General features: G+C 50.3%; 1 long non-coding RNA gene across 1 annotated transcript in view; it reads left to right on the plus strand.

The window, feature by feature from the left end:
- Window positions 1-18,413: 18,413 nt before the first annotated feature.
- LOC146399580 (uncharacterized) overlaps window positions 18,414-27,033 on the plus strand; it is a 37,522-nt gene continuing 28,902 nt past the window's right edge. The window contains exon 1 of the long non-coding RNA XR_014818116.1: window positions 18,414-18,486. This is a non-coding gene — a long non-coding RNA (uncharacterized LOC146399580). The remainder of the gene's footprint in view (window positions 18,487-27,033) is intronic.

The following is a 27,033-nucleotide window of genomic DNA, read 5'->3' on the forward strand; positions in this document are numbered from 1 at the left end:
CCCGCCACGCCCCCCCGCCCCCCTTATGTCGCCCCCAGCCTCTTAACCTGCTCCTAACCCCGCCCATAACCCCGCCCCTCACCCCCCCGAGCCCGCCATTGCCCCGCCTCCGGGGCCGCCTCCGAAATCCCGACACCGCCCCTGACCCCTCCCCACCCCCAGGAGTTGAGGGGCGGGGCCGGGGTGGAAGACTAAACCCGAGGGCGCCCTCTGCGCTTTGTTTGCCTTGGCAAGGCCAGACAGAGGGTTTAAGGGAGGCGAGGAATGGGTGCGCTTGTTCCTTTTTGCTGCGATATTAAGAACAGAGCGGTCTGCCTAGATTAGAAGAAAAATCACTGTCATCGGGCAGCGAACGATGTGCGCTCTGGACTCCACTCTTTTACAGATTAATCTGTGCCACCCATCCCATCCCAGGCCATGCAGGGGTCCCGGGTCACTCCGTGAGCTGTATCCCACGCAGGCGTTGACTTTAGAATGCTTTGTGTCTTCTCTTAGCCAGAACCCGTTGGACCTATATCTGCACCTTGCGTTTTTTCAGTGCACCCAGGAAGGGAAGGGAGGCCCTTTTCAGGATCTAAGTGGCCGGCACCAGACAGGGCCCATCCTGCTGCTCCTTATACCCTCACCGTAATTCACGACTAGTAATTCTGCTTCTAGTTTTTAAATTCCCAAAGCCTGGAGATTTGCAAGACACGTGGAAAGAATGGCCCCAAAGTTATAGGGGTGACACTGTGCCCAGGACCCTCCATGAGCTTTCAAGCTGAGAAATTTTGCAAAGATAACAATTACACAAATGCATCCTCAAGTGGGGCCATGGAGGATGCACAGTGGCTTAAAATAGTCACACTCTGGGTTCCTTTGAGTGAGACTCCCTTTAGCTCTCAGCTTTATCAGTGGACAGAACACTTGTGTACAGAATAATACTTTGAAATATCAGTTGAGATGTCTACCACTGCTCACTCCATTTCCTTTGTCCTTGTTCTATTCAGACAGTTGGGCCAGAACTCAGAGACACATAGGGACAATTCTTTTTTTTTTTTTTTTTTTTTGGGACAATTCTTGGCATTCAATTTTCGAAAGTCCAGCCTTTGGGTTGGAAAGGACACCACCCAGGCATAACAGATTTGCGGGGGGGGGGGGGGGCGGGGGCACTGAGGAATCCAACCAAGTTCTCCAACCTGAGACCAGATTGAGTTTCCCCAGGTCTGAAGGCAAGGATAGGACACATAGAGACTTGTAGGAAAAACCAGAAGAGGGTAAGTGTTGTGGGATTTGGGGGCAGTGTTTGGTAACGCCTCCTGGAGGAGAAGTCAGACTAGTGGAAAGGCTTATTCCTTTTCTTGGTAGAACTCCGGCCAGTCATAAGACTCTGGGTGGCATGGAATATCTGGGCAGATGGACCTGAACACCTCACAGAATTTCCCATGGACCAGCGTGATGCTGGGACAACAGACTGACCCCTGTCCTCTGAGAGGGAATTGGGAATGCTGAGAGAGGTCTGGACCTGAGGTCAGGAGCAGAGATGACTCAGCAAGTGTTGATGGACAAGTTGAAGACAAGGTGGGCATAAGGGCATCTTGGATGGATGCTGTCCCCTGTGCCCTTCAGGTAGGCTAGAACATGCTGAGGTAACAAAAACAACTGCAAAAAAAAAAAAAAAAAAAAAAATTTAAGTGCCTCAAACGACAAAGCCTCATTTGGCTCTCACACCACTGGTCTCCTGCACATCGCCTGAAAGCCCTGTGCTGAGTCAGCACTGTCCTTGCCTGGGAACCTGATGGAGCAGCCTCTGTCTGGAAATTGCCAGTCTCTGTGGCAGAGGAAGAAGAAGGGATGGGAGAAACGTGAACTGGCACTTAAAGCGTCTTTCTGGAAACGCCACTTGCTCTTGTTTCCTTTGCCTAAGCAAGTCACACAGCCGTGCTTACCTTCAGATGTGCAAGGCAGTACAAGAGGGAAGTCTTCCGGGGCAATGATCACCACGCCTGCCCAAGCACAAAGCCTTGGTGTTAGAAACTAACTGATGCTTATTACTCAGGGATTGGGGATGGAATTCCAAATCAGCTTAGTGTCTGCCACCAGGCAGAATGAGGGTTTGTAATAGAAATAAGCTGAGAAATAAAAGGAAGTCGAACTTCTAGAACACTTGAGTTTGTGTCCTGGGATTTGTGTCTATCCCGTCAGCCGTGCCAAGAGCTGCAGAAGAGATAGAACGTGCTCCCTGAGGCTGTGGGTCCTGCAGGATCAAACATTCTGATCAGAGTGACAACCGTCAGGGGCCAAAGACCGCCTCCGGAGACACGCCACACTTCTACCAAGATGACTGTCACTGGCAGAACGGGGTGGGGTGGGGGCTTGACCAAGAGGAAATGAAGAGACGCATCTCTCCCAGCACAGGAGCTGGAGTAGAGAGAGACCTGGAGTAGAGAGTTTTGAGAGCAGGAAATAGAAGGAGCCTGAACATCACAGATAAAAATGGGAGGTTTCAGAGACAGCTTCCACCTGCTTCTAAATTGTGTATAATAATCATGACAGTGACTCTTTAGGAAGCTCCCCAGACCCTGTGCCAGCGCCTGCACTTGACACTTTTCTTAGGGCAACTCGTGAGGCAGGAACCCAGTTCAGAGAGGCTTTGCCAGCCGCACTCACACTCAGCCCAGCAGGTGCAAATTTGGAAGTGGCCGCTGGAGGTCCCCTGGGGGATGCGGCTGCAATGGAGTTTTCAGTGGTCATCTACACTCCTAGCCCTGCTCTCCATCCCTTTCCTGTCACGTCTTTCAGAGTCTCTAGCCCTGGTATGAGACGGGAGTGGAGATGGACGGCCATCACATTATTCAGGCCAGAGCCCACATCACTTGCCGAAATGCTCGTCCATCCTTAAGCGGTGCAGGAGTCTTTTCATTTGGGTGCTTTCTCCAGGCCCCTCTGCCTCTCATTAATTTTGGTAGGGGCTGCTTGTCTTTCTTCCCTCTTGTTCAGTGCCCTTCTAATCTATTTTTCCACCCGGGCCTTCTCCCTGACACAATTTGATTTCCAGGTTGCTGGCAGGCTCCTCTCTGGCTTTGATTTATGGGCGCCTTCCCTGTGCCACATGTCTTTGCCGTTCGGATGTGTCTCCGCTCCCTTTTCACAGTCCCTTTAAAGACCCACCGAAGCTTGGCAGAACGTTGCAGAAATAATGCAAAATAAAAGCCAGTTCTAGGGAGCCGGGCATCTCCAGCTTGATGTCAGGATGAAGGAAGATTTAGAACTCCTCAGGGTGCAGAGAAAGGAAAGCGAAGGGCAGGTTTTCAGCTGCTTATGGAGCCGTTTTTGAACTTCTTTCTATTGATATCAGCCCCTTATAAGACAGGCATGTAATGACACGGTTCAGAGGTACAGTGTGAAAGATACGGGAGCTCTAGTTTCGGTGGAGATTCTTCTGGCATCCGGCTGCTTTTCCTGTTCTAGCTTTCCACCCTCCTGCTCCCCGCATCTGCCCCCGCCCCCAACAACAACAACAACAAACAAGTCATGGGAGGATCGAACACCCACCAACCAGAGAGGTTTCAGACGTTCGTCGTTTCCCGCAGTTGCAAATACTTTTCAAGCCCCGGTTTTATATTTTATTTATAATCTACCAATCATTATCCAAGTGCTTTTTGCAAACCTAAAACTTCTTCACAAAGACCCATGACTCAAGTGGGGTGAAAATTAAATTAGAAATGCAATGGGGGAGTTCCCGCTGTGGTGTAAAGGGATCGTGGAGTCTTGGGAGTGTTGGGACACAGGTTCGATCCCCAGCCCAGCACAGTGGGTTAAGGATCCCCCATTGTGTATTTGCAGCCTGGGTCGCAACTGTAGCTCGGATCTAATATATGGCCTGGGAACTCCATATGCCATGGGGCAGCGAAGGAAGGAAGGAAGGGAAATGGGGAGGGGGTGGACGGATGCCCTGAAGACAGATAAAGCAGAGGGCCAGGGGCAGACGGAGGTGGTGTTATTCTGTTTTAAGGGCGGGGCAGGGAACTTTGGTTAAGGTGGTGTTGGAGGAGAGAGCTGCCAAGGGAAAGAGAACAGCCCTGGGGCTGTGGGGCGGGAGGGCTTCCAGGTGGTGGTGTGAGCAGAGTGAGGGCAGGAGAGGCGGGGCCAGCTCTTACTGGCCTTTTATGCAGGTGGCGGTGAGCCCTTGGCATTTTCACACAGAGGGAGTGGGGACCCATAGGAGGTTTTAAGCAGTGGATAAGTAGCAGGACTCTCGTGTTCAAAGGATTCCCCTGGGGTCTGCATTGTGACTAAACTGCAGGCAGCAGAGCAGAAACCAGACCGAAGGAAGATGATGCCCCTGGCCCGGGCGTCTCCGGAGGTGGAGCGGGGAGCATGGTGGGGTCTGGACACACTCAGAAGGTAGGAGGGAGGGGATGAGCTGGTGCCGCAGGTGTGGGTGTGAGAGACAGAGGATCAAGGGAGATGCTAAGGATTTTGGCCTCAGCAATTTATTTTTATGCCCTAAGTGGTTATGGTTATTCTACAACATGAAAAGTGTACAGAAACTATGGATAAGCCGAGACGCAGGATCTGAACAGCCTGGGTTTGGGTCCGGCGTCGCCACTGACTTGCTGTGTGAACTGGAGCATCTTTCTTATCTTCTATGTCCATTTCTCCACCTACGAAGTGGTGGCAGCAGCGCCACAAGGGAGGGAATACATGTAAAAAGCTTAGATCTGTGCCTGGAAGGGCCATGCAAATGTCAGCTGTTACCATGTTGAATGATGTACATGAATGAACGGATGTACGTGCATGTGTGGTATGAGCTTGGGAAGCTCAATGTTTAGCTTCTGTTATTTACTTTTTTCAACAACAACAAAAAAATGTATTGTGGTAAAGGCCGAGGTTATGAGAACATAAGCGAAGAAGTTTCTGGTTTCAGTTCTCCAGGTGGAGGACATGAATTTACAGACAAGAATTTGTGCGGGATGATGGTGAGAACTGAAATGGATGTTTCTGCAAATAGAACGGGAGCCTATAGAGAGGTCGACCTTTGGGGGGGTATCAAGGGAGGACTTCCTGGAGGAGGGAGTGTATGAACTGAAACTTAAAGAATCAGGGAATTCCTGTTGTGGCTCGTGGGAACCAATCCGACTAGTATACATGAGGATGTCTTTGATCTCTGGCCTTGCTCAGTGGATCAAGGATCCAGCATTGCTGTGAGCTGCACAGCTCTGATTTGACCCCTAGCCGGGGAACTTCCATATGCCACACATGTGGCCTTAAAACACACACACACACACACACACACACACACATGAAGAATCAAAGCCCAAGAGAGGTAAAGTGACTATGAAGTCACATGACTGCATATCAGCAGATGCAGAAGGAAAATGCTAGAATCATGGAACTTACAAAGGCTGTGGAAGGGCCAGCAACTAGAGCTGACTCCTCTGGGGAGCTTTGGGCCCTGACAGAGGGAAAAACACTGGGAGGGTGCATGTGAACCAGTGCCCCCAGTGGCTGCCTTCTGAGTCTTTGTCCCTCTGGTAAGCCGTATGCAGAGCTGAGTGCCTCGAAAGCCCTTGGTCTTTTGGATTTAATTGGCAGGTAACATTATGTTCACTTTAGGCATACAACATAATGGTTCAATATTTGTATATATTGCAAACCAATCACCACAGTAAGTCTAGGTAACATCCATCTTCACACATAGTTATTTGTTTCTCACAATGAGAAAACTTTTCAGGTTTACTGTCTTAGCAGAGTTCCCATCGTGGCTCAGCAGGTAACGAACCCAACTAGTATCCATGAGGATGTGGATTCGATCCCTGGCCTCGCTCAGTGGGTTAAGGATCCTGCGTTGCCGTGAGCTGTGGTGTAGGACACAGACGCAGCTCAGATCCAGCGTTGTGGTGGCTGTGGTGTAGGCTGTCAGCTGTAGCTCCGATTCGACCCCTAGCCTGGGAATCTTGATATGCCGTGGGTACGACCCTAAAAAAAAAAAAAAAAAAAAAAAAAAGATTTGCTGTCTTAGCAACTTTCAAATATATAATACAGTATTATTATGTAGTCACCATGACTTATCTATCTTATAGCTAGAAATTTTTATATATATATATATATATAAATACACCACAGCTCACAGCAACGCCAGATCCTTAACCCACTGAGTGAGGCCAGGGATCGAACCCTCAACCTAGTTGGATTCATTTCCGCTGCCTCATGACAGGAACTCCCAAGTTTGTATCTTTTGACCACCTTCAACATTTCACCCACCATCCACCCCCTGCCTCTGTAATCACCAATCTGTTCTTTATGAGTTTGGTTTTTGTTTTTTAGATTTCACCTGTGAATGAGAACATGCAGTACTTGTATTTTTCCATCTGACTTATTTCACTTAGCATAATGCCCTCAAATTCTTTCCATGTTGCAGATGGCAAGATTTCTTTCTTTTTTGTGGCTGAATACTATTCCACCGTATAACATATATGTGTGTGTCTATGGCTATATATCTACATATATCTCTCTCACATTTTCTTTATCCACTCTTTCATTGATGAGCACTTGGTTGCTACCACATCCTGGCTCTTGTGAATAATCCCAGCAATGCATGTGGGGGTGGGGCAAGGTGTGCAGATAACTTTTTGAGTGAGTGTTTTCACTTCCTTTGGATAAATACCCAGAAACAAGATTGCTGGAGCATATGGTAATTCTGCTTTTAATTTTTTGAGGAGACTCCATACGGCTTTCCATAGTGGCTGCTCCTAATATCCATTCCCACCAACCATCCACAAGGGTCCCCTTTTCTCCACATTCTTGCCAACACTTACCATTTCTTGTCTTTTTGCTTTTTTTTTCTTTTTCTTTTTGAGGGCCACACCCATGGCATCTGGAGGTTCCCAGGCTAGGGGTCCAGTCGGAGCCACAGCTGCTGGCCTACACCACAGCAACAGCAACGTCAGATCCAAGCTGTGTCTGTGACCTACACCACAGCTCACGGCAATGCCGGATCCTTAACCCAGTGAATGAGGCCAGGGATGGAACCTTCAACCTCACGGTTCTGTGTCAGATTTGTTTCCGCTGTGCCACAGTAGGAACTCCTTGTCTTTTTTTTAAATAGCCTTTCTAACAAGTGTGAGGTTGTGGTTTGACTGGCTTTTCCCTGATGTTTACTCATGTTGGTGAACTTGTTGCATACTTGCTGTCCATCTTTCTGTCTTCTTTGGAACAATATCTGTTCAGACCCTGCGCTTATTTTTCAGTTGGGTTTGTTTTTTTGGCTGTTGTGAGGTATGAGTTTCGTATTTTGGATATGAGCCGCTTATCAGGTAGATGGATGCACATACTTTTTCCCATTCAGTAGGTTGCCTTTTCATTTTGTTGATGGTTTCATATGCCAGGCAGAAGCTTTTTAGTTTTGTGTAGTCCCCCTTGGTTTATTTTTGCTTTTATTGCCTTTGCTTTTGGTGTTAAATCCCCCCAGTTATTGCCAAGACTGAGGTCAAGAGGCTTACTGCCTGTGTTTTCTTCTAGGAGTTTTTTATGGTTTCAGGTCTTAGATTCAAGTCTTGAAAACATTTTGAGCTGCTGTTATTTTAATACAACATCATGTAAGAACCATTTCAATGTAGATGAGAGTTATTTTTGGTCACCGCCATGTGCATTTGTGTTTCTTGCTCAAGCTGAGTGTCTCGGGCTCTGGGCACCTTTGTGTGGTCTTTCTCTTCTCAACATCCCCCCAACCCCCCGTGATACCCTCACAGCCCTTCCTGCACCCCATGCACCCTTTCAGGGCCATTATGTCTCCCCTTGTCCAGGCGAGACAGCTTGCTCAGAGGTTAGAGAATCACGGGTGATAATGAACCCACGGCTTCCGGCCTCATTTCTCCCTCCTTCTGGGTATCGACAACTGGGTGTCATCCCAAAGATGAGAAGCCCCAGGCCAGACCCATCCTCTGCCCTCACCCGCTCATACTGCTTCCTTGGATTCCTATGCAAGCTCAAAGCGTTCCCGTCTCCTCGAAGGCCTGGAGTGTCTCGTTGCTTCTTCCCTAGACCGAGGCTTCCTCACCCTGGGAGTTTGGGTGAGTTTTTTCCAAGCTACATACCGACCACCCTTCCTTCTCATGCTTCACTCCTGTGTGCCTGGAAGGCACTTGCCATGGCCTCCGAATGTGGCCTCCCTGCCTCTAGCCTTTCCTCTCAGAATCCGTCCTGGAGCCAGATTAGCCTTTCCGGAGCCCTTCTCTCCATCCCAAGTCTCACCTGCAGAAGCCTCGTGACTGGTGCCCCTGAGCTGCCCATCCAGCCTTCTAGGGCATTCTTCACTCTGTATCAGCCTGATGTTTCTGAGCTGCAGGGGCAGTCCCTTGCTCCCCTAGACCCCAAGGCACTTACAATCCAGGCTCATTGCCACGAAGACACAAGGCCAGCCTGGACGAGAGCTCACTTCCCTCTCTGCCATCTCCTGCCACCCTCCCCCCTTGTTCCTGCCCTTCCATTGCATCAGCCTTTTGTCCAGCCTTTGTGTGTGTGTGTGCGCGCTTTTCAGGGCCCCATCTGCAGCATGTGGAAGTTGCCTGGCTAGGGATCGAATCTGAGCTGCAGCTGCCAGCCCAAGCTACAGCCACAGCAACACAGGATCCGAGCTGCACCTGTGACCTACACTACAGCTCATGGCAATGCCAGATCCTTCACCCACTGAGCGAGCCCAGGGATCCAACCCGCATCCCTTATGGATACTAGTTGGATTCATAACCCACTGAACCACCACGGGAAATCCCTTGTCCAGGCTCTCAAGCTTAGCAAAGTCATTGTTCGTTTAGGGCCTTCACACAAGCATGGAAGCTTCACTTCCCATGCCTCCCCTGGCGTCACCCATGTATCCTTCACTTCTCACTTCCGTGTCTCAAAGGGGTTCCCTCTGAGCTCAGGCTCCACGAAGTCCCCAGCCTCTGATGCTCCTTTGTCCTGTTCTTCATCTGCCTTATTAAAACCTTTAACCTGCTCTGTATGAGTGTGAATTCTTCCTCACCTGTCCCGGCTATAGGTTCTCTGAGGGCTGGGCCTGCGTGGCTCTGTCCCCCTGCTGGGTACCTAGGGCCATGTGCCAGGCACACACAGGTGTGCTGAGAGCTGGTGAACGAGACAGTGGAGTAAATCAAGCATAAATGAGCACCACACTCCTCCGGCTCCTCTCTACCGCCCAGAGAAGTCCAAGTTCGTTTAATCTTCCCAGTCATACCCTTCCCAAATCCCTGCTCCCGTAACCCAAAACCGCTTGCTTGTCTTCTCATGAGTCCTGCACTTTTCTGCCTTGTTGGTTTGATTTGACCAGTATTTAAAATATTTCAGGGAGTTCCCATTGTGGCACAGCAGAAACCAATCTGACTAGGATCCATGAGGATGCGGCTTCGATCCCTGGCCTCCTCAGTGGGTTAAGGATCCGGTGTTGCTGTGGCTGTGGTGGAGGCTGGCAGCTACACTTCCGATTCGACCCCTAGCCTGGGAACCTCCATATGCCGTGGGTGCAGCCATTAAAAAAAAAAAAAAAAAAAAAGAGCAAATTAATTAATTAATTAATGAAGGGAGGAATAAATGCCTGGACCTAAATCACATTCAATCTTCAAGGCCCATGTCAAATGGGCTACACCCGCCACAGAGCCGTCAACAACACACCCAGCTGTGTTCATTTTGCCTCCTCCAGGCTTTCTCAGCACTTTCTCTGTTGCCACAAAAGGCATTTGTCCCTTGTTTCTTTCTGTGGGTCTGATTTTCTCTTTGAAACCATGAGTTTCTTGAGGGCATGATCTGTGTTCTTGTCACCCCTGTATATGCCACCATGATGCAAAAAAAAAAAAAAAAAAATTATTGGAGTTTCTGTTGTTGCTCAGTGGGTTAAGAATCTGACCAGTATCCCTGCGGATTCAATCCCTGGCCTCACTCCGTGGATTAAGGATCCGGTATTGCCTTGAGCTGCAGCATAGGTCGCAGATGTGGCTTGGATCCTGCGTTGCTGAGGCTGTAGCATAGGCTAGCAGCTACAGTTATGCTTCAACCCCTAGCCTGGGAACTTTCATAGGCTGCAGGTAGGGTCCTAAAAAGAAAAAAAAAATTGTGGATTATAGATTCTGTTTTTCAAAGACCTAGAGGTAGTTCCCTACAGGGACACACGGGGGCGCCCCAGCCAAGCAAAACGACAGGCCTGCGCTAGTTGGATTAGTTGCCAAACTATTTTAAAGATGAAGGGGCCCCTTCTGAATTCTGTCTCACTGATCATACTGACCAGCTGTGGATGACAGGAAAGAAATGTAAGACATGATTTAGTGGGCCCAGTAAGAGAGGTAATAAATCAAATCCAAAGATTGCATCTGGTTAGAGAAACAGGCCAAACCTCACCTCTGCTTTCTCTGAACGAGGGGCCCTGTGATCGCAGATGACGGCTGTGATACTGACATGGTGAGCCTCCAAATGAAGAAGGGCTGGGGGTCCTGTCATGGAATGAATTGTGCTCTCTCAACACAAAAAAAAAGGAAAAAAAGAAGTTCCCACTGTGGCTCAGTGGGTTAAGAACCCCATCAGTATCCATGAGGATGTGGGTTCAATTCCTGGCCTCACTTATAGTGGGTTAAGGATCTGGTGATGCCATGAGCTGTGGCATAGGTCACAGATGCAGCTCCAATTTGACCCCTAGCCTGGGAACTTCCGTATGCAGAAGATGTGGCCCTGAAAAAAAGACACACACACACACACACACACACACACACAGGTGTTGAAGCCACCCAGTGGGGTGGTATTTGGAGGCAGGGAGTTTGGGAGGTGCTTGGGTTTAGATGAGGGCAGGAGGAAGGGGCCCCGTGGTGTGGACGCAGTGAGCAAGCGGCCGTCTGGAAGCCAGGGAGAGAGCCCTCCCCAAGAACACGGGCACGCGGGCTCCCAGATCTCCACCTCCCAGCCTCCAGAACTGTGAGCAAATAAGTCTTTGTTGTTTAAAACCCAGTCTGTGGTGTTTTGCCAGGGCATCCTGAGCTGATTCCGACAGGCTGTGTGCAGGGGAGGGGCTGCCTCTCAGGCTCTTCTTCCTTTCAAGAAAAAATTGGTCTTTTGATAAGAAAATGCTGAAACATACCAGGAATAAGCAACGGGATTTCAGTCCCCTATCTGATCCTCCAGTTCTGGTTTTTAAGAGTATATGTGGTGTTTGGAAGACCTATCGTACATGCAACAAAGAAGCATCACTGGGACTTTTCCCACTGAGGCTCAGTGGGTTACAAATCTGACTAGTATCTATGAGGTTGTAGGTTCCATCCCTGGCCTTGCTTAGGGGGTTAAGGATCCCATTTTGCCATAAGCTGCCATGTAGCTCGAAGATGCAGTTTGAATGCCATGTCACTATGGCTGTGGCATAGGCTGGCAGCGGCAGCTTTGATTTGACCCCTAGCCTGGGGACTTCCATGTGCCACAGGTGCGGCCCTAAAAAGACAAACTGAGTGATCTAAAAGATGGCCCAAATAATCAAAGCCCATTGACTACTTCCTTTGGGCTCATAACTAGGGAATTTTAAAAGAATTCTTGAGCAGCATGACAGGTGGTGGCAAATCTTTTTCACAATTTTTTGGTCCAGAATTTTATTTCTACTTGTGAATGTAGTTGTTTCCATTCTTAATGTTGAGACATTATGTGGGAAGTGGGTTATGAAAGCGCTGCCACCTGAGCTAGATTTTTCCCCCCCTGCTGTTGATCTAAATGGGCAAAGCATTAATTATCATTAATCCAGGGATGTCACTACAACCATAGCCATAGAAACTGCTGCCGGGGGCCTTTGGCCTGGATGATGGACTTCCGGGTGTCAAACCACTGCTTTCCGGATCCCTTCTCCCTCTCCCACGCTACTTTGCATTTTTTAATTTGCGTGTTTTTGCATTTGAATAAGCTGAATACATTGGCAGAATTCAGTTTAAGGTGGTTTCCAGGCTGAAATAGAATCGCCGCCTTTCTGTCCTCCAGTCCTCCTCCCTCCGCCCCCTCCCGCCCCCGTCCCCCCCTCCCACATGGGCTGTGCCATCGTGCACCTGTCTGTGTGGGGGCGTGTCTGTGTGTCATCATAGGCGGTGTAAAGACAGGGCGGAGTGTCCCATCCGGCTCAACACGGTGGAGCCAAGCACCTTCCCCCTCCCCCTCCTCCTGGGAATCGCAGGAATCTCAGGGAAGGCTTTCAACGTTCCCGGTAAAATTGCTGCGGGAGTCCTGAACCAGTTATCACGAGATCTTGAGAACTAGAGAGGTCCCATTTTATATCTAAGTCACAGGTATTTTCCAAATGTATATATTTTATAACACATCATATAAACTTAGAATAATACAGTGTAATGTTTTACAACCTGCTTTTTCCCTGAATACATTATAAATACCTCGATGACACTGATATTCCATAAATGACTTGAATAGCAACATGCTATTTTATTTTATTTTGCTTTATTTTGTCTTTTTAGGGCCTCACCTGCGGCATATGGAAGTTCCCAGGCTAGGGGTTGAATGGGAGCTGCAGCTGCTGGTCTATACTACAGCCACAGAAAAAACCAGATCCAAGCTGCATCTGTGACCTACACCACAGCTCAGTGCAACACTGGATCCTTAACCCACTGAGCAAGGGCAGGGATCCAACCCACAACCTCATGGTTCCTAGTCAGATTCGTTAACCACTGAGCCACCACAGGAACTCCCAGCAACATGCTATTTTATAATATCACTTTACCGTAATTTACTTAACCAGCCTCTCGACAGGCATTTAAATTTTTCCTCATTTTTAGTATGATGAGTAATACCTCAATAAACAACCTTTTGCATAAATCTCTGCGCATCTCTGGTTTTCTCTGGGATGAATTCCTAGAAGCAGAGTCGCTGGATCAGAGGATAAGAACATATTTGATGCGCTCCATAACTTGCTGCAAAATTGTCCTCCAGAGACATGGTTCCTGTGGTCTCAAGTATTTTAAATAGAAAGAGTACACAGAGTTCCTGTTGTGACTCAGCAGGTTAAGAACCTGACATAATGTCCATGAGGACACGGGTTCCATCCCTGGCCTCGCTCAGTGGGTTAAGGATCCAGCGTTGCCACGAACTGTGGTGTAGGTCTGCAGCTGCAGCTCTGATTCGACCCCTAGTCTGGAAACATCCACATGCTACAGGTGCGGCCGTTAAAAAGAGAGAGAGAGAGAGGAAGGGAACATGACCTAGGATCAGATTTAGAAATCACCTGCTGATATGGTTAACTTTGCTCCACAGAGATTACGGTACCCGCCGGATGCCTTACCCTGTACGTGTCCATGCCTTATGGGTTGAACAGTTTTTCGGGTATTTTAAGGATGTCTTCTGTGTTTACAACAACTAAGGAAAATGTGGCTGAGACAGCAGAGAGCAGAGGGTGCACAGAGCAATCTGAGAATCACTACACCTTTACCATATTGTTTAATCACTCCAGACAGTCACAGACCGATCAGAGAAAGACCCCCACCGTAACACGTCGAGGTTAGCTTATCACTCACTGATTTAAGACTCAGACACCTGCAAAATGCCTGCTTCAGTAATTGGCGATCTCAGAGAGTCATACGCCTTTGTGACACCAGAGACGCGCGCCTCCCTGGCCAAGGGGCTGGAGCAGGTCACAGCTCTCTCCTCTTCTCAACTCATGGGACAGGGATTTTTTCCTTTGCAGTGTCTTTTCTATGTGAAGGAAGTGCCTCTGGCCTCCTGCAGTCAGATATGCCCTCTTGATTTTGTTTTTTTTTGTAAGAATGTTGCCTCTAGCTATCTGAGGCCTCTGTCCATCCTCTTCCCACCTCCCGCCCTGACTCCCCGCCATCACCGCTTCCATCACGCCTTTGTCAATGGTTCTGACCATTCTCAGCCTGGTGCAAAAGGAAATGAACTGGGACTGGAATCAAGACGTCCAGATTCTGGGGAGTTCCTGTCGTGGCTCAGCAGTAACAAACCCAACTAATATCCATGAGGATGCGGGTTCAATCCCCGGCCTCGCTCAGTGGGTTAAGGATCCAGTGTTGCTGTGAGCTGTGGTTGTGGTATAAGTCACAGACACAGCTCAGATCTGAGTTGCTGTGGTTGTGGCATAGGCTGGCAGCTGTAGCTCCGACTGGACCCCTAGCCTGGGAACTTCCATATGCGGTAGGTACAGCCCTAAGAAGCAAAAAAGAAAAAAACCCAGATTCTAGTAATAGTTGTCTACTCATCTATCAAATTGGAGCAGAAGCTATTTGGGAATGTTAAAGAAACCAAGCGCTGGACTCCGGTTAAAGCAGCAAAACCATATTTCATTTAGGAGTCTTGTAGCAGGGGGAGAACGCCCGAGTGTAAGAGCAGGCTCAACTCCAATCCATCAGGAGCAGTGGGGATTTACGGCCAGGGAGCAGGTGGGGTGGGGGGCGTGGTGGATGGACGATTCCTAAGAAGAAACATCAGGGTGGGGGGCTGGCTAACCCACCCTGCCAGGATTCCTGCTGAGGGCAGGCCAGGTGATCAGATATGGCCTGGGCGGTGGTGGAGGCTGGGGAACCCGATTTGCATGGAGGGTGGGGGTGGTTCTAGCTGAACCGAGTTAACAGGCTCCTTGCTACAATTGGCCCATGCAGAGGTGAACACGGAAGCCGAAAGTGGAAGCCTGGAAGAGTGCAGGGGAGGCTGGGTAGAGTTGGATCAAGCAGAGGATCTGTCCGGATGCTTTCAAGCTGCCCTGAGAAGCCCCAGGGATGAGGAGGGGCCCTAGGGCTGTGGGTGGCAAGAGGGCAAGGCCCCAGGCCTCACCGGCCCCACCGGCCACCCAACAGCTGCTTTCTTACCTGTCTGATCTGTGGGCTCTGGCGAAAGGCCTTGGTTTATGTCAGCAGAACACTGTCTTCAAACCATAAACCAGAAGATGCATGAAGACCCTTCCAGACACATCACTTTTATGCAACCTATTTTTTTTGTTTGTTTGTTTGTCTTTGTAGGGCCACACCCACAGCATATGGAGGTTCCCAGGCCAGGGGGCAAATCAGAGCAGCTGCTGCTGGCCTACACCAGAGCCACAGCAACGTGGGATCTGAGCCTCTTCTGCAACCTGTACCATAGCTCATGGCAATGCCAGATCCTTAACCCACTGAGCAAGGCTGGGGGTCAAACCCACATCCTCGTGGATGCTTGTCGGGATCCTTATCACTGAGCCATGACGGGAACTCACAGGCACATCCTTTTTCTTTTTTTTTTTTTTTTGAGTCAACCTCAAGCAAAAGACATACGGATCATATGTATGTATATATGTGTGTATACACACATATATATATGCTTTTTCATTTTTAAAGTATTATTGTAGTTGATTTACAATGTTGTAATAGTTTTTATTTTTTAAATTTAATTTAATAAACATTTTCATGACCGTTGATTTACAATGTTCTGTCAATTGCTGCTGTACAGCCAAGGGACCCAGTCACACACACATACCCAATGCTTTCTCTCACATTCTCCTGCATCCCATTCCATCGCAAGTGACTGGTTATAGCCCCCTGTGCGATACAGCAGCCTCTCATGGCTTAGCCACCCCAAAGGCAATAGTTTGCATTGTGATCATATCTGCTGTACAACACAGCGAATCAGTTATGCATGTACACACATTTCAGATTCCTTCCCCACATAGACTAGCGTAGACTCTTGGGCGGAGGTCCTGGCGCTGCAGAGCAGGTCCCCGTTGGCCAGTCATTCCATAGACCTCAGTGCACGCGCCGTCTCAAGCACTTACTGTCCCAGGGAACAGACCGCCCGGGGAACTTTGAAAGAAGGGGAGAGAGGCTTTTCAGGAATTACAGAAACTCAGCCTTTTTGTCAGAAGCAGCTCCTTCAAGGACAGACTCTTCATTGGGAGTCCTCGATGGTCTAGTGGTTGGGACTGGGTGTTTTCACCACAGTGGCCAAGTTCAATCCCTGGTCTGGGAACTGAGATCCCACATCATGCTGCAGGAAACAAGAGAAAAGAAAGAAAAAGGTGGGGCGGGAGGGAGGAAGGAACAAAGGAGGGATGGAAGAAAGAGAGAAAGAAAGAGGAGTTCCCGTTGTGGCTCAGCGGAAGCAAATCCGACTAGGAACCATGAGGTGGCGGGTTCGATCCCTGGCCTCGCTCAGTGCGTTAAGGATCCCGCGTTGTCGTGAGCTGTGGTGTAGGTCACAGATGCAGCTTGGATCCCACGTTGCTGTGGCTGTGGGTAGGCCGGCAGCTGTAGCTCCGATTCGACACCTAGCCTGGGAACCTCCACATGCCGCAGGTATGGCCGTAAAGAGCAAAAAGAAAAAAAAAAAAAAGGGGGGAAAAGAGAGAGAGAGAGAAAGAAGGAGAAAAAAGGGGGGGAGACAGTGGACAAGCACATTGCATAGCTGGCCCTGCAGCCTGGCATCTGAGCGTGTCTCTCCAGCTTCCCAGTGACAAGCATTCAGCGCGGCTCCTGACTGGCACTTTAGGGCGTCCGTCCTCCGTGGGAGGTCCCGATTATTCATCCATTTCCACAACACGCGCTGTAGTGAGATTGGGGCCTGCTCTGCAGAAGGGGACACTGGGACACAGAAGGACTGAACAACTGACCGCAGAGAGCACATGTCACCTCTCAGAGGGAGCGAATCCAGGCTGGAGCTTCCTAAAACCAGTTCCCTTCCTGCTAAATGCCCCCCCATCCCCTGTGGGGAGACTTCTTTCTGTCTTCTGATCTCTGGATGCCTCCGGAGGGCTGCTCTCTTTTCATTGCCTTCCTCGGACACCAGCCCCTCACAGTTTGGCTGCAGTGCCCAAGGGGACAGCCCCTGGCCCCGGAAGGGGCCTCAGAGGCAAGAGACACACCTTGTTGGTGCTCTGGGAGGGTGAGGACACCTTTGCTGGGGTCAGTAGGGTTTGGCCACGTTGCAACCCTTCCCTCATCGCCCACGGCTTTGCGCTGCCCTGGGGACATTCCTGGGTTGCAGCAAAAGGACATGACAGAGTAACCTGGAGAGAACCTAGCTGTTGATTTTAACTCATCCTCGTCATTCATGACTTAAAATCCCAGGCCCATTTCATTTGCAAGAGCTGAGTTTTTGCTTGTTTTTTTGTTTTTGTTTTGTTGTTTTTTTGGTTTTGTTTTTAAAGGAAAAGGATTTTAGAGTTCCCAGAGTTTAATTCTGAAAGAGGCAAAGCCCAAAGAACTCAACAAACAAAACTTCCCAAACATTTCCATTTTGTGGGACACACAGAAAATGGTAACATTGGGGAGTTCCTGTTGTGGCACAGTGGAAACGGATCCAACCAGTATCCATGAGGACCTGGGTCCAATCCCTGGCCTCCCTCAGTGGGTTAAGGATCCGGCATGGCAATGAGCTGCAGTGTAGGTCGCAGACGCGGCTCGGATCCTGCGTTGCTGTGGCTGTGGTGTAGGCTGGCAGCTGCAGCTCCGATTTGACCCCTAGCCTGGGAACCTCCATATGCTGTGGGTGTGACCCTGAAATAAAAGAAAATGGTAATATGGTATTTGCAGAGTATGTTGGACAAAGCTATGTGGCCACCAACTCAGGGTGACAGCCCACCTCGAGCTCCACCTGGCCACTGAAAGGCAGAAGGGAACAGCATCTTATCCCACTCGTAAAGAATGTTGCCCGCCCTTCCAGTTCTGCAAGGATCAGCCAGCAGCCACTGCGCTGTGCCCTGGGAGGAATCCAGGACAGAGAAAAGCAGGAAGCACTCTGTGCTCTGAAGATGTGTGTATCTAGGGGAACATTTCAGTGCCCTCAGGTTCTTGCCTCTTCCTACACATAGACAAGCGCTAACGTCATTAACGTGAAATATCTGGGGAGTTCCCATCTTGGCTTAGCTGGTTAAGAACCTATCTAGTCAAAAAAGAAGAAGAAGAAGAAGAAGAAGAACCCAACTAGTATCCATGAGGATGCAGGTTTGATCCCTGGCCTTGCTCAGTGGATTAAGGATCTGGCATTGACGTGAGCTGTGGTATACGTCACAGATGCAGCTCGGATCCAAAGTTGCTGTGGCTGTGGTGTAGGCCGGCAGCTGCAGCTCCAATTTGACCCCTAGCCTGGGAACCTCCACATGCCACGGGTATGACACTAAAAGAAAGAAAAAAAAGAACCATCTGTTTTTTTTTTTTTTTTTTTTTTTTGGTGTGTGTGTGTGTGTGTGTGATCAGTGTGTGTGTGATCAGTAATAATCTTTTATCAAGATGTATGCTTGACTACGTGTATTTCCCAGTCAAAAAAAAAAAAAAAAAATTGGTATGTATCTTAGCTCCTCCTCTACCTTTTGCGAGCCGTTCCAAAGAGCTACTGAGAGGCTGCCACCTGGGCTATAGTCCTCAGTAGGTCCCCAAATAACTCTTAACTCACCATTTTACATTGCGCTTTTTTTTTTTTTTTTTCAGTCAACACACCCATCTTGGTTGCTGCCTGGCATCAGGAAGCTCTGCCAGATAAACAGGAGTTGGGAAGAACCGCAGTGATGTGAGTCACATTTCCCATTAAAAAAAAAAGACAGGAGTTCCTGTCATGGCTCAGCGGTTAACAAACCAGACTAGCATCCATGAGGATGCAGGTTCGATCCCTGGCCTTGCTCTGTGGGTTAAGGATCCGGCATTGCTGTGGGCTGTGGTGTAGGTCGCAGCTGCGGCTCAGATCCCACGTTGCTGTGGCTCTGGCGTAGGCCGGTGGCTACAGCTCCCGTTTGGACCCCTAGCCTGGGAACCTCCGTATGCCGCAGGTATGACCCTAAAAAGACAACAACAACCAAAAAGACATCAAATAACATTTAGATAGCAGAGAATAGAGTGGGGCTCTGGTGTGGATACCCTGAACAGGGCTTTCCCTGGGGAAGTCTTAAGGGCACTGCAGTAAATTTTTAAATGTTCGACATAGGACCACAGAGGGTTACCCCTGCACATCCATTGAAATGGCTACTATTAAAAGAAGATTAGGGAGTTCCCTTGAGGTGCAGCATGTTAAGGACCTGGCATTGTCACTACAGTGGCTTGGGTTGCTGCCATGGCATGGGTTTGATCCTTGGCCTGGAAACTTCCACATGCTATGGGTGCAGCCCAAATTATGATATGGGGACAGTGTTGAGCACAGGGCCCTGCATAGACGATGGTTGAATAAATGGATGATGCTTCCAGCCTTTGAGGGGTCCATGAGGCCAAAGCCAACTTACCCTTGAACCAATTCCCACCTTGCAATCTGGGCCCAACTTTCCACTCCAAGGAACAAGGAGGAAGCTGTTTCTCTTGAGCTCCTCGTTCTGGATGGACCTCTTTCAGGGCGATGGGCAGGGGGCATGCTCACCCCTACCCACGGGGCGTGGTCCTGCCCCGCGGCCGCTGACAGGACACGGAGGCCCCACCCCAGCCCCTTCCAAGTCTTCAATCTTGGGCTGCCTGGGGGTTTTCACAGGCTCTCCTTTCCCCACATCCTTCCCCCAGGAAGAGTAGTCAACTGGCAAAACGCAGCAACAACAAGGGCACCCCACATCCCAACCCAAAGCATAAGCAACGGTTCCTGAGAAATGGCCTCGTCTCGTTACTTTCCTGTCCAGTTCCTGTTTGTGGCTTCCAACCACCCCTTTCCAGACTAGTTGGGGGGGAAAGGTGTCCTCAGTCTATTTTCCCTTTTCCGCTCATCCTTGCCTGCCCTTGCTCGCTCGCTCTCTGAGACTGGACACGCGGTGTGGGGCGAAGGCCTCGAAGCATCCTTTGTGTGGGGAGGGAGGGAGAGGGCACTTCTGCGGGGAGGGTGGCGGGCCAGGCCCTGGGAAGCCTTTTCCTGGGCTCCTGCCTGCTGGCGTCTGGCGCTGGGCAGCCCCGCTCTGAGGGGGTGGGTACGCGGAGGCCTGATACAAAGGTGGCCCTTAGACGGCTCGGCGGGTGGTCTTGCTCGGGTTGCCCGAGCACAGATGTTCCTGGGGCCAGCTGGGCCTCCGTGGGTAGGACAATTCTTCCTCAGGCCAAGCGTGGCATCCCTGGCACTGGCCCTCAGCGATGCTTCCCAGTCCAGGCCATGCCTGTGAGGTCGTCACCCCTGTGGTTCGGGGTGAATTTTAAGGTAAGCTTGCTGGGAGGATGGGCCATGGGGCACGGTTTTCTGCCTGAGTTTGGTCCCTGGGCTGAAATTCCTAGTCCTCCATCCCTGGAGCTCGGTGTCAGGTTAAGGGCGGCCTTTTGGCCCCTTGGGGACACCTGAGAAAGCTTCCCAGACCTTCCAGGCCATCCGTCCTAATACCCCAGGCTGTTTGGATACTGGATCTAGGACACTGTGATGGCAATGCTTTTACTTCTTTGCTACCTAAAAGTCCTCCTTCCTAAGCTCAAAACCCCACAGGAATTTTTTCCAACCAAGATCTTTCTCTCTCTCTCTCTTTTTTTGGTCTTTTTAGGGCCGCACCTGCAGCATATGGAAGTTCCCAGGCTAGGTGTACAATTGGAGCTGCGGCTGCCGGCCTATGCCACAGCAACACCAGACCCCAGCTGAATCTGAGATCTGCGATCTGCACCGCAGCTTGCAGAAATGTCTGATCCTTAACCCACTGAGTGAGGCCAGAGATGGAACACACATCTTCATGGATACTAGTTGGGTCCCTAACCCCCTGCGCCATAACAGAAACTCCTCCAACCAAGATCTTAAAACATCTTTCAAAAACATCCATAAATTCTTTCTCCTGGAGTTCCTGTTGTGACTCAGTGGTAACGAATGCGACTAGCATCCATGAGGATTCGGGTTCGATCCCTGGCCTCGCTCAGTGGGTTAAGGATCCAGCATTGAGGATCCGTGAGCTCTGGTGTAGGTTGCAGACGTAGCTCGGATCTGGTGTTGCTGTGGCTGTGGCATCTTAGGCCAGCAGCTATGACCCTGAATCGGCCCCTAGCCTGGGAACACCTCCATATGCCGTGGGTGCTGCCCTTAAAAAAAAAAAAAAAAATTATTTCTCCATTGCATCCACTGGTAGATGTGGAATGTATTTTGTGACCTCACACAAGTGCTGGATGAGGCTAAAGAAGATCCAGATGGTGAAGGCGCAGCCTGGGGTGCCCATGCCCGGGTCTGTGCTGCACCCCCGAATAGCATCCTTGTAGTGGCCTTTCCTGGGCTTCCCTCTCCTCGGATGTGGTCGGAGTCTTGCAGATTCTTCTCAGCGTGTGTGTGGATGTTAGTGTGCGTGAATGCGTGGGCGACCGTTGTCTGGACTGCCAGGCCCCCGCAGGCCTTCCTTCCACTAGCGTTTGTACACTCATTTGGGTGGAGGCCAGCCAGCCTCATTCCTGGCTGAGGCTTTGTGCAAATGCCAGTCTGCTCCTTGAGGTGTCATAAAAGCACGGTGCCTCGCCTGCCCTTTGTAGCTTGGGTTCTGGAAGCTCAGACACCTACACGGCAGCAGACTCCCCGGGGGGGGGCTGCCAAGGGGACCGCCAGAGCAGCTGGGCGCCTGTGGATGCCCGAAATAGCAGCTATGTCTCAAAGCAAACAAACAGAACAGAAATGGTGTGATTTCTTTTTAAGGGGCTTTTTCATCAGGAAAGGAAACATCAGTTGGTGTTTATACGGATTTCATGTTGGAGACACTTCCACGAAAACTGAAGAACCTCCAGGCAGAGCTGGAGCCCACACGTCCTTGGAACGATGCCACAGTGGGCGAGAAAGTGACAGGCTGCCGAGAGGAGGCCGGGAGGTGCTGAAAGAGTGACTGTTTCCCTTGAGGTGTGCTGGTTACTCTGCTGGAGCTGTGCTGGGTGTCGGGAAGTGAACCTGTGGCCGGAGGCGGAGGTGGTCTGGATTCTAGTTGTTTCTGTTTGGAGATATCTTTAAGATCTTCCTGAGGGTCTCTCTCCAGACGAGGTTCAAAATGCAGCCAGGGAGTTCCCACTGTGGCTCAGTGGGTTAAGAACCAGACTAGTATCCATGAGGATGTGGGTTCGATCCCTGGCTTTGCTCAGTGGATTAAGGATCCGGTGTTGTCGTGAGCTGTGGTGTAGGTCTCAGACATGGCTTGGATCCCACATTACTATGACTGTGGTGTAGGTTGGCACCTGTAGCTCTGATTCGACGCCTAGCTTGGGAACTTCCCTATGCTGCAGGTGTGGCCCTAAAAAGCAAAAAAAAAAAAAAAAAAAAGCAGCAGTGTGATCCAGAGTGGGCGTGACTTTACACAGCAGCCGCCTCTGCCTGCACCTGCGTTTCTTGGGTGGGGGGGGGGGCGTTCAGAATGCCCCCTCCTTGCAGAAAAGTCGGTAGGAGAAAGGGTGTGACTGCAGAATCCTGAAGGTTCTATTAGGCGTCAGCCACACTCCCAACACTTGACACACAATGGACAACTTCCCTTCCAGCTGGCACAGCTTTGGGCGCTCAAGGGGCCCTATTCCTGGAAGCACCATCTCTTCACCAGGGTGAGGTTCTCCTGCTTCTTCTCCTCTCTCGAATGTCCCCTTTCTCCCCCTTCAAATAAGATTCGTTAAGAAGATTCACTCCCTCAGTGAATGTTTACTGAGCACCTACTCTTGGGCCCTGTTCTCTGGGGAGACGCCTGTCATACCACCCGATGTGCATCGTGCTTTACAGTTTACAAAGTGTGTTCACTTCCATCACCTCATCTTTTTCTTTTCTTTATGCATTTTTTTATTGGGACCGAAGACATAACAACATGTACCGTTTTCACCCTTTGAAAGAGCACTAGTCAGTAGTCTTACATATACTCACGTGGTTGTGAGACTGATCACCAGAACTCTTGCATTTTGCACAAAGAAACCTCTGCCACTAAACGCGAACTCTTCTTTGTCCCTTCCCCACCCCCCTTCGAGCCCCTCCTTTCTGTCCCTATGAATGTGACTGCTCTGGGGACCTCGTGTCAGTGGAATCACGCAGGGTTTGTCCTTTCATGTCTGGCTTATTTCCCTTTGCCTGATGTCTGCTGGTTCATCCGTCCTGTAGCCTGTGATCCGAATCTTTCCCAAACCTCTACAGCAACCCTTCCAGTCGGGGCTCCATCCTTCACAGGTGAGGAAATGGAGGCTCAAAGCCATTAAGCAGTTCTCAGGGCCACGTACTAGCGTAGGGGATCGAACTATCTCCCCCAAATCTATGTCCAAGAGTAACTCGGGTACCTGTAAAGGTGAGCTTACACGGAAACGAAGGCCCCTGTAGGGTCTTTGCAGAGGTAGGGACTTTGGGATGAGGTCATCCTGTGTTTAGGGCTGGGCCCTGAATCTACAGAGTGATGCCTCTTGCAATTCCCATTGTGGCTCAGTGGGTTAAGAACCCAACTAGTATCCATGAGGATGCAGGTTCGATCCCTGGTCTTGCTCAGTGGGTTAAGGATCCGCCGTTGCTGCAAGCTTCGGTGTAGGTCACGATGTGGCTTAAATCCCGAGTTGCTGTGGCAACTGTAGCTCCCACTCAACCCCTAGCTTGGGACCTTTTATGTGCTGCAGGTGTGGCCCTAAAAAGAAAAAAAAATAGGGCGATGTCCCTATAAGACCAAAGAGAGAGGATGGAGAGTTGCCGACACAGAGATGCGGGAAGAGGCCGTGAGGGAGTGAGTGACAAATCACCCCCAACCCCAACCCCGCGCCCCTCACCGCCCCATTCCCCACCTTCCCCCCGCCCCGGCTCTGCAGCAGGGAGCTGACCCCAGAGAACTGATCCACAGGCTCTCCCGCCCCCAGGCTTCCAGGTGGCGGTGAGGTCAGCGGGCTTATTCCTCTGCCTCTCCTGAGAGGCCCCTTGGCCAGAAGGGCTGCCCCGCTTTCTGCTCCTGGGGTCCAGCGTGAAGTCCCGCCCTTCTCCCTCGGGTGGTCACCACTGTAACTCTAAGCGAATCCCCCCGTGACCACTCCTCCTCTAATGACCCTTCTGGGCACACGTGACAGCTTTGCCCTCTTGGAACCACTGGAAGGGGAGCTTCCCCGGGGCATCTGTTTTGATCTCTTTTTGTGCTGGATCCCTGGTGCCCAGACTCATTCCTGGGAAACAGTTCGGCAGGGAGCATTTGCTGAGTGAACTGGATGGGGAACGCGCAGGGGGGCACCGGGCCTGGCTGCCTTGTTCACTCCCAGCCTTAATGTGCCGGGACCACGGGGGTGAGAAGGTTGACCTGACGGGTATATGTAAGTAACATGATGTGACGTGTGTACGCCAGCAGGGGACAGACGGAAAATAACCGCCTCTGCTCTGAGGATGCAGTTGTGACAGTAGGTGCTGCACAGGGGCAAAGCCGGTGTCTTGAGGGCGGTTATCGTGAGGCACTGATCGGCCTGGGGAATCCTGGAGCGCCTTTTCTGTGGGAAACGAGGTGAGATCTGAAGAAGAACAGGCCATGGACCAGAAGCAAGAGGTCTGGGTGCAACGACTTTGAGGCAGGAGGGCGGTTTATGCAAATGTCTTGAGTAGGAAAGGGCTGGGCACCTCTGAGTGTCTTGAAAACAGATCTGATCGGAAAACGCCTTCTCTCCACCCCTCCCCGGCCTCCCGTGTGTTCCTGGGCTCAGCCTTGGGCTGTGGTTTTACAGGAAGATCCCTGGCCAGGGCTTGGGAAACTCAGTGATCTCTGGAGAGACAGCACTCTTCTTTCTTTGAGCCTTGTCTTTCTTTCCTTCCTTCCTTCTCTTTCTCTCTTTCCCTTTTTTTCATGGCCATCCCTAAGGCATATGGAAGTTCCCGGCACCAGGGGTCAAATCTGAGCCACAGCTTCGGCAACACCAGATCCTTTAACCCACTGCGCCTCCGCAATGACCCAAGCCACTGCAGTCAGATTCCGAACCTGCCACGCCACAGCGGGAACTCTGAGCCTCATCTTTCTTAACCAATAAAGTCAGGGGTGGACCACGTGATTCCTAGGATCCCTTCCAGCTGGGGCGAACCGTGATTTCATGGAATGTGCCTCGGTTTCTTAGGGTAGAGAGAGAAGGGGAGTTGAGCTTATAGCAAACTGGGGAACTTCTAGGCTGGGAGGGAAATCATTCAGTATCATTTAGGGTAAGATAGAAAAAGCAGTGTGGTGGCCGTCCTAAGGCCTGAGATGACCCCACCAGGACATTCTGTACTCACTGGGGCCTCCCGTCATCGTGCATTTATCGCAGAGCTGCTATTTGCCAAGGGCCGTGGAGGTTGCTGGCCCTGCCCTGGGTCTCGAGGGCTGCCTGGTGGGGTGGGGTCGGGGGGTGGGGGGTGTCCTCTCCCCAGGTGCTTTCTTCTTTCACGGATGCTCGTCGGGTTTGTTAACCGCTGAGCCACGACGGGAACTCTGGTGCTTTCTTCTTTCAAAGGCAGCATTTCCAGGGCCATGAAGCCTAAAGGACTCCACTGGGAATACAGGGCTTTGATGGACACTGGACAGGCCAGAGGGCTGCCCAGGAGTAACTGGCATCCCTTCTTGCCAGCCCAGCCCCCCTTCCCGCAAACCCTGCCGCAGGAACAGCCACCTGGAATCTTAAAGGACCAGTGGGAGATGGAGAGGTGCGTTTATTTCACAAAGTAGCACGCGGCTCAGGATGCCAACCGAATCCTACTTTTCAAACTCCTGGAGGCAGAGGAAAGAAGAACCCCCTGCAGCTGCAGCCTAGAAGTTAAGAACAAACAGCGACAGAAAACGCCGATCTCCCAGCACCCCCACGTCTTTTTCCACTTTTAGCCTCTCTCCTTCCTGCTTTTTGCCTCCTCTGGGTCAGGTGCTTTTGTTCCATCCTTTGCATCCTGTCCCAGAAAACAGATACTGCTTTTCTGCTGCTCTCAGATTACTTCCCTGCAAGATCTTGGTGTGAAAATCTCTCTCCCTGCTGGAAGGGAAAGGGAACACTCGTCCTGTCTCGGGTCTGTGGCTCTGAACATTCAGGGGCCCCCACCCAGGCCCCTGGCAGATGCACATCCTGCAAATCTCCCTCTCTGGGTGGGGCTGGTGAGTTGGTTTGCTGTGGCCTCTGTCATCAAGGACCACAAACTTCATAGCTTAAACAACAGTCATTTATGGTTTCAGGGTTCTGGAAGCTGCAAATCTGCGATCAAGGGGTCAGCAGGGTTGGTTCTTTCTGGGGACGGTGGGGACAGGGTCTGTTCCAGGCTCTCCTTGGCTTGTCAATGGCTCTTCATCTTAACTCTATGCCTGTCTCTTGGACAGTATTTTTCCTTTTTTGTAGTGACACCAGTCATGTTGGATTAAGGCCCACTGTAATGACCTCACTTAAACTTGAAATCTCTGTAAAGATCTATCTCCAAATAAGGTTCCATTATTTTTTTAAAATTAGCTTATTTTTATTTAAAAAAATGTTATTGGGGTTCCCGTAGTGGCTCAGTGGTTAACGAACCTGACTAGCATCCATGAGGACGTGGGCTTGATCCCTGGCCTCACTCAGTGGGTTAAGGATCCAGCATTGCTGTGAGCTGTGGTGTAGGCCAGTGACTGTAGCTCCAATTCGACCCCTAGCCTGGGAACCTCCATATGCCACAGGTATAGCCCTAAAAAGACAAATATAATAATAATAATAAAATAAAAAGTAAAAAAAGTGTTACTGAGGAGCTTGCTTTTTGGCTCATCAGGTAAAGAACCTCACTAGTCTCCATGAGGATGTAGGTTGCATCCCTGACCTTGATCATTGGGTTAAGGATCTGGCATTGCCATGAGCTGTGGTGTAGGTTGCAGATGTGCCTGGGATCCTACATTGCTGTGGCTGTAGTGTAGGCCAGCAGCTGCAGCTCCAACTCAACCCTTGGACTGGGAACTTGCATATGCCCTAAAAAGAAAAAAAAAATTTTTATTGAAATGTAGTTGATTTACAATGTTGTGTTAGTTTCAGGTGTAAAGTGATTCAGATATGTACATTCTCTTCCATTATAGGTTATTATAAGGTGTAGAGTGGAGTTCTCTGTTAAGGTCCTAATCTGAGGTTCTGAGGTTCTAGGAGTTAGGAACCAGCATATGAATTTGAGGGAGATACAATTCAACCTATAACCACCAGTAAGTCTTCAACTTCAGCGTACCTGTGGCTTGCCTGGGGACTTACTAAAAATGGAGGTGCC

The sequence above is a fragment of the Sus scrofa genome, chromosome 10 (genome assembly GCF_054392235.1).
Source record: "Sus scrofa isolate SSC_HxYL_T2T_F1_AM1 chromosome 10, Sscrofa_HxYL_maternal_Yorkshire_Landrace_v2.0, whole genome shotgun sequence".
Classification (NCBI taxonomy): Eukaryota; Metazoa; Chordata; class Mammalia; order Artiodactyla; family Suidae; genus Sus; species Sus scrofa.